The sequence below is a fragment of the Cyprinodon tularosa genome, unplaced genomic scaffold, assembly GCF_016077235.1.
Source record: "Cyprinodon tularosa strain WSP-4 unplaced genomic scaffold, ASM1607723v1 ctg30, whole genome shotgun sequence".
NCBI lineage: Eukaryota > Metazoa > Chordata > Actinopteri > Cyprinodontiformes > Cyprinodontidae > Cyprinodon > Cyprinodon tularosa.
In genome coordinates this window covers 85,622-92,472 of record NW_024039008.1, presented here as the reverse complement: position 1 = coordinate 92,472, position 6,851 = coordinate 85,622, and the positions used below count along the sequence as shown (strand labels likewise).

The window sequence follows — 6,851 nt, the reverse complement described above, 5'->3', positions numbered from 1 at the left end:
ACTGCTGAACAGTGTTAATTTCGTCAACGCCCCTTTTTCCCGTGACGATTACGAGACGATAATGCTCAAAAGTTGTTTCCAGAAAATAAAAATATGATGAAAATAAAAAATTGTTTTCATTAACGAGACTAAGACCAGACGGAATGTACGAGCCATTGACGAATGGACATTAAGAAATCTAGTTGTTTATAATTAATTTTTTATTTTTTATTGTTAAGTGTTTCTTGAGCTTCATAAATAACGCCTGGATGTATGGAGCCATTTTGTTTACAACGCCAAGGAGAACACTGAAGGAAGGATGCCACCAAAGAGTCTGCAGTTTCAAAATGGCAGGGAAAAACACAACAAATCTCAAGCGACATCTAAGATGCCAACATGCTGCCATATGGAAGAATGTAAGGAACGGATGGGCCTGTAGTAGTAGGAACGGGTGTGCGTGTGCGCGTGCATGCATGTGGATGTGTGTGTATGTGTGTGCGTGCCTTCCTGTGCCTGTTTCTGTCTCTCTGTCATAGAAGAAAGATGTTCTACTGATACACTGGATATTAATGGTTTAAATTTATTCCACCCCAACTAGATTCCTGACACAGTGACACCACAGCCAAATCAGAGGTTGGGGAAGGAAGGGAAGTCTGAGGATGAAGATTTTGTGGATATGATGAAACAAGCTGACAAAAGTTTCAATGTGTACAGTGTCATATATGTTAAAAAGAGAATCAGTGTGTGGAGAAGTGCTATTATTTAAAGTGTTGACTAAAATGACAAAAAATTGACTAAGACTAAGATTGATTTTGTAATTTTGACCAAGACTAAATTTGGAAGGCAATGACTAAATATGACTAAGACTACATTTGATTTTTGTCATTGTGACTAAGACTAAATTTAAAAAAGCTGATGAAATGAACACTGCTGCTGAATATAAATATAAAAGTTTACGCCTATACATATCAGCTTGAATTTTAAATTTGGTCAAGAGGACATGGCATAAAAAAACTGACTCCTCACTAGTACAGTACTCACAATTTTTTTGTATCAGTCAAAGAATTTTCTGTGGGAAAGGTGTATCTTAGTTAGATGCCTGCTGCATTTTCAGTGTTTATAGACACCCCAGAGTTATGGTCTTGAATTTTACAGTATTGTTTTGGAGACTTAATACAAATCAAATAACAATGTTCCATATACTGCTTTCAGATACAAGTCTAGCAGTGATGTTTAGATGTTTTACCAATCCAATACAACCTATTCCAAGCCAAATCCATTTCATCCTCTCTGCAAGTTCAGTTACAGACAGATCAAGCTTTTCACCCCAAAAAGTAGTACCCTGCGCTTCACCATAACAGTATGACAGACGAAAACTTGGGGAGATGCCCGTAGCTAACCCAGAATATTCTCTTCTCTTCATTATATTACTTGCCTCTGCAGACTACTTAAATGGAAACTAGGATTTTTTTTGCTGCACTACAAAGTGCTGGCTGAAATAGCAGAAGCATATGTAATAATGCTATCTGTCTAATATTTCAAGAATGACATAAGCATTCTGCCTGTGTAAATTCTGAGTCTTCAGGGTCATGGCAACCACAAAACGGGTTTAAAGTAGAAGGCAACCTGACTTTTATTTTTTTCTTATCAGGGAGTCTTTGTCCATTATTTCGGCATCAGAGAAAGCTAAAATTAGAGCTGTGATTACTTAGTTTAATTCTATTTAATTCTAAGTCAGATGCAAATAAAGTAGCAACTAGTCATGCCCCTGGAACGTAAGGGTCTCTTGTGTATGAAAACAAATTTGACAGAAACTCCTGTCTTGCAAACCTTTTTTAGACTTAAAATGGCCCCTCTATAAACAGTTTGATTAAAAATGGACAATTTCATCTCTCACTTATAGCCTTTTCATGCTGGTTGGTGAACCTCAGCCAAAAAACTTTTGCAGCCTCTGCTGTAAAAGAATTATATGATAATAATACAGAAGAGATCAATAATCCTTCACAATCCTTAATCTTGAATCAATCTGTCTCTTTTTTTTCTTCCTGGTGGAGAAAACTAAAGAGAGCATCTAAAATATACACATATTGGTAATTACATGATGCTTTGCATGATGTTTAAATACAGTGTGTGTAAAGATTGCTTGTAGCATGTTGGTTTACAAGATGTTCTATATAACAGAAACTCCACAGACATCCAGGTGCCTCAAAACGTTCCGAATAGCTCAGTCTGCAGCTGTTGGGAGTGAGTGAATAAGTTGATGACACTGTATAAGGATTTCTTCCAAGATAGCCCTAACATTATTTCCTGACTTTTCCCATCTATTTGCTTTTATGTCCCTTTACAGTGATGCTGATGCGCTATTAATTTGAATAATTTCCTGTGGTTACAATGCAGCTCACTTCCATTAGTGTTTGCATGAACGAGTAAATGATAAAAAAAGCACTGTGGTCTTAAAAAGGCACTATACAAGTACAGGTCATTTCCCTTATTAACAAACAAATGACTTCCAGTAAAAACATTTACAGTTTAGTATGACTAGCCAGAATCATGCAAAATATTAGATTAATTGTCATGATCCTGGGGTCACTCTATGTTACTGTGGTTGGATGACGTGGTAGCCCTGTGGCAGAGGGCTTTCATCACCATCAGCTGGAGTGTTTAAAGGAACAGCAGGAGAGCCATTCCACTGCAGATGATTCCACTCAGTTGGTAGAGTCAAGATTCTAAGAAAAGTTCCAAGTAAAGATCTAGTACTTTCTAGAGTCGTATCCTTCAACCTGTGGGTGTTTCAAGTTTTTTCTTTAGCTGCCTATCTGGATATATCTTCAAGATGGTCTCTTCAAGACCTATCATTAAAAAAAATGTTCTGGTTCACTAATCTCCATGGTCATCCTCGCTGGACCTTCCACCTGCCCACTCTTCAGCAATTCATCATTTTCTCTTCCCTCTTAGGATTCACAGATCTCCTCCGGGAATACTCTGCTCACATGAACACCAGCAGAGCTCCCGCCAACTCACTCAATATCCAATATATAAAAAATTGAAACCGGGTCTCCTTGGTCTCTCTGGTGGTTTATGCATGAACATCACAAATATTCCATACATTATGTGACCAATATGCTGCTCAGTGGCACAGTGAGTAGCACTACTGCCTTGCAGCAAGAAAGTTATGGGTTCGATTACCGGCCAAAGGTCTTTATGTGTGGAGTTTGAATGTTCTCCCTGAGCATGCGTGGGCTCTTTCTGGATACTCCAGCTTCCTCCCACGGTCCCAAAACATGACTGTTAATTGACTCTCTAAAGGTGTGAGAGTGTGCATGAATGGTTGTTTGTCTTTGTTTTGCCCTGCGACCTGTCCAGTATCACTCATTGACAGGTGAAGATGGGCACCAGAACCCCTTGCGACCCCAGCTGGGATAAAGCGTGACGGAAAATGGATGGATGGATGTGACTTATAATCTGTATGCACACCAGGAAAACTCTTCCAAGGTAGAGTGGGCAGTGGTTAACAATTCTAGACGGGTACTCCGGCTTCCTCCCACAGTCCAAAAACATGACTCCTAGGTTGATTGGCTTCTCTAAATTGTCCTTAGGTGTGAGTGTGTGCATGAATGAATGGTTGTTTGTCCTTTGTGTTGCCCTGCGATGGACTGGCGACCTGTCCAGGGTGTACCCCGCCTCTCGCCCATTGACTGCTGGAGATATGTGGACACTAATGGATAGTATTTTTCCTGACTTTTTTGCCATTTTTTATCCACTCATAGATCTGTTTTTTTTTTTTTTAAACCAAGTTTTTACATTAAAAGTAGATTTTTTTTTAAATAAAACATCTAACATTTTAGCTGAAGTGATATTTCCTTTTTTAGATTTTATGGTGTACTTTTCGCTTTATCTGCAACTACCAAGGGCTTTTTTGTCATAAGGTTATTTATTCTTATCAATTTCTGCTCGATCTCCTTTCTTTGTAGTAATTTCTATTGAGCTAGTTCAACTTTCACTGCTTTATAATCTTATAGTATCAGAAGTTCTTTTTTTACTTTTACCATTTAAGTATTGCCTCAACTCTCACCTTAATACTGCACTTTCATTTCTAAGTTTTACTTTGTTTTGATGTTCTACATTTACCCTATCTTTCCTTCTCTCAGATTTTCTCTTATCTCTTCTTTCTAGTTTAGCTTGCTAATTTTGGTTTCCTTTAATCTCTCCCATTTTTATCTTCAAGTCCCTTTTTCTTCTATTTATGTCTCTTCGTGCTTCATTGTCTTTCTGTCCACAGCTTTTATCTACTTCCAATAAATTATTTTCTTCTTTTTATTATATAAACAGTTTTTCCAATTTGTAATCATTGTGACATTTAAAAAGTGAGTCTTCCTTATTTTTATAGTCTTTGCTCTGTCATGCATACAGTGGTGCTGTATATGTAACCCAGGGTGAAAACTGCCCTTAGTCCTGCCTTACTGCCCCATTGGTTAGAGTGACAGTCAGTCACACAGTGCATGCAGCCAATTGACACACCTGAGGCAATTATTTAGGCTTGCTCCAGCTTTCCCTAGTCAGATGTGAGGGGGAGAGCTGGAGACAAAGGAGCTACAGGTTGGTGTTCCCAAACAATCAGTTTCTCTTTGTTTGTAATGCACTGTTTAACCTCACAATATAAAAATCATGTAGATCCGAGAAATCCAGTGAGTTTGGAGCCTTGGAGCTGCCATACTCTCATCTATTATTGGAATTGGTGAGTAGAGAGCACAATGTTTGTTGTTTTAGCATGTTGGTGGCAGCAAATGCTAAGTGTGATCATCAATTGTTGTAATCCAACTGTAAGATAATGAGATAAATGTTCTTTATTTGGTCTAATAGATTAGATTTTGCATTTATTTCTGTGTGAAACTGGAAAAGTCTAGTTAACTAGCCGGCTGGAAATTTACTTGTCCTGTTTATTTTAATACAGGCCAGGTGATCCCTTTTTAGGGAAAAAGATGGCGAGCTTCTGAAAACTGGCTGGAGCCAGGAGAGCCTTAAGAATCACTCCACAGTGGACTGGTCTGTATCATTTCCCCCCTCCATCTCACCACTCAGGCATACACTCCATTATTCACCTCTTCATCTGAAACAACTTGCGCTGGGACATTCTTCAACTTAAATATCTGGATAATCCAACCATGGATTTCTGAATGTGTGTTGGTCAGACTCTGGACTGATCAGCGGGGAATTTAAGACCAGTTGTGCACAAACAAAAGGATTGCCACAGTACTGTGTATATATATTTTTTTGTATTTATTTTGGGTTCTATGTATGTTGTCTTGTATTGTTTACTTTAAATTTGTCTAATACATGGTATTGAAAGCAGTTTTGTGTCGTTTTATTGATTACTGACAACGGCTCCAGTAGACGAATTCTAGTCTTCTGATTTTCTTCCATCTAGTCCTTTTACAATTTAAATAGTGCTACATTATTGGCGAGCTAGCCAGGAGCTGTTTTGATCAGTAATCAATAGAAAACAGTTGAGTTGCACAAATAAGGTTCCTACTCACCAATTCAATTTCCATTATGGAGGTTTTTGAAACCCTTGGTCTAAAAATCCCTAACACAGTATTGATTGATGGAGTCCCAGAGAACCCCACTGATGAACTTATTGATTTTCTTGAACAGTATGGTGATATTAAGCAGAGAACTACCATCGATTCATCTGAATCAGAATTTGATCAAATGTTGGTTGTTGAATTTGATTCTGGGTTGTCTTTAGCATGCTTATCTCCAATATTACCATATACATTTACATCAAGTGTGGGTGATAAATTTCATATTGAAAGTTTATCTGAGATTTATGCTTCAAAGGTTGGTGGTTTAAAGACAAACAAGTATTTGGATGATTTACAAGAAATTGCCAAAATTTCCGGAAAAAATTACACTCAAGTCCTCACAGAAGTGATGTCCCAGATACAGCAGTCTATTGCAGAGTTCTGTCCTGTGGTGCTAGAGAAGGCAAAAGAGGAACAGCTTGCAGATGAAGATGGAGGGCAGCAGCCATCAGCTCATGCCACAACTCAACTCCCTTTTCCTCTGTCGTCCCTCTCACAGTCAGTTCCTCTCCCATCCAGCTCTGCTGTCTCCAACAGAGCTGAAGTGCCAAGTCAGGAGAGGCGGTCCACACCCATTTCCGCTGGTGATCTTAATCCTCCTGAGGTGCAACGGTACGTTGTGGAGCATGTTGTTAGGAGTGGGGACAGCTCTCTGCATATGCATACATCCCATATACTGAGAGCATTCTCTGGAAAAGTCCCCAGGCCAAGTCATGAGACAGACTATGACACGTGGCGTTCAAGTGTTGAATTAGTTCTTCAAGATCCCTCTATGTCACAGCTGCAATGTACCAGAGTAATTCGTGACAGTTTACTTCCACCTGCCTGTGATATAGTGAAACATTTGAGTCCTGACACATTACCAAAAGTATACATGGAACAACTTGATTCAGCTTATGGAACTGTTCAAGATGGAGAGGAGTTGTATGTTAAATTCATGGACACCTATCAGGACAGTGGAGAAAAGCCGTCTGCCTATTTGCAGCGTCTGCAGGTTGTATTACAGAGTGCAGTAAAGAGAGGAGGTGTTTTGGAGAAGGACATGGATGCACGACTGTTGACCAAATTCTGCAGAGGGTGCTGGGACAACAATCTAATCTCAGAACTTCAACTTAAACAGAGAAAAAATAATCCATCATTTGCTGAGCTTTTGTTGTTACTTAGAACTGAAGAGGACAGGGAAGCAGCAAAGACCTTGAGGATGAAGCATCATTTGGGAACCACTAAACAGAAAGTTGCGTCTCAGGTCCAGTTTGCAAATACTGATCAGGAAACTAACTTGTGTGTTGC

At 39.0% G+C, this 6,851-nt stretch overlaps 1 long non-coding RNA gene across 1 annotated transcript; it reads left to right on the top strand.

Annotated features, from left to right (window-relative positions):
* The first annotated feature begins 4,475 nt into the window (after nt 1-4,475).
* LOC119787762 lies at nt 4,476-5,765 on the top strand. Its single transcript, XR_005281361.1, has 3 exons — nt 4,476-4,575; nt 4,651-4,714; nt 4,931-5,765. It is a non-coding gene; the product is annotated as an uncharacterized LOC119787762 (long non-coding RNA).
* Nucleotides 5,766-6,851: the final 1,086 nt, after the last annotated feature.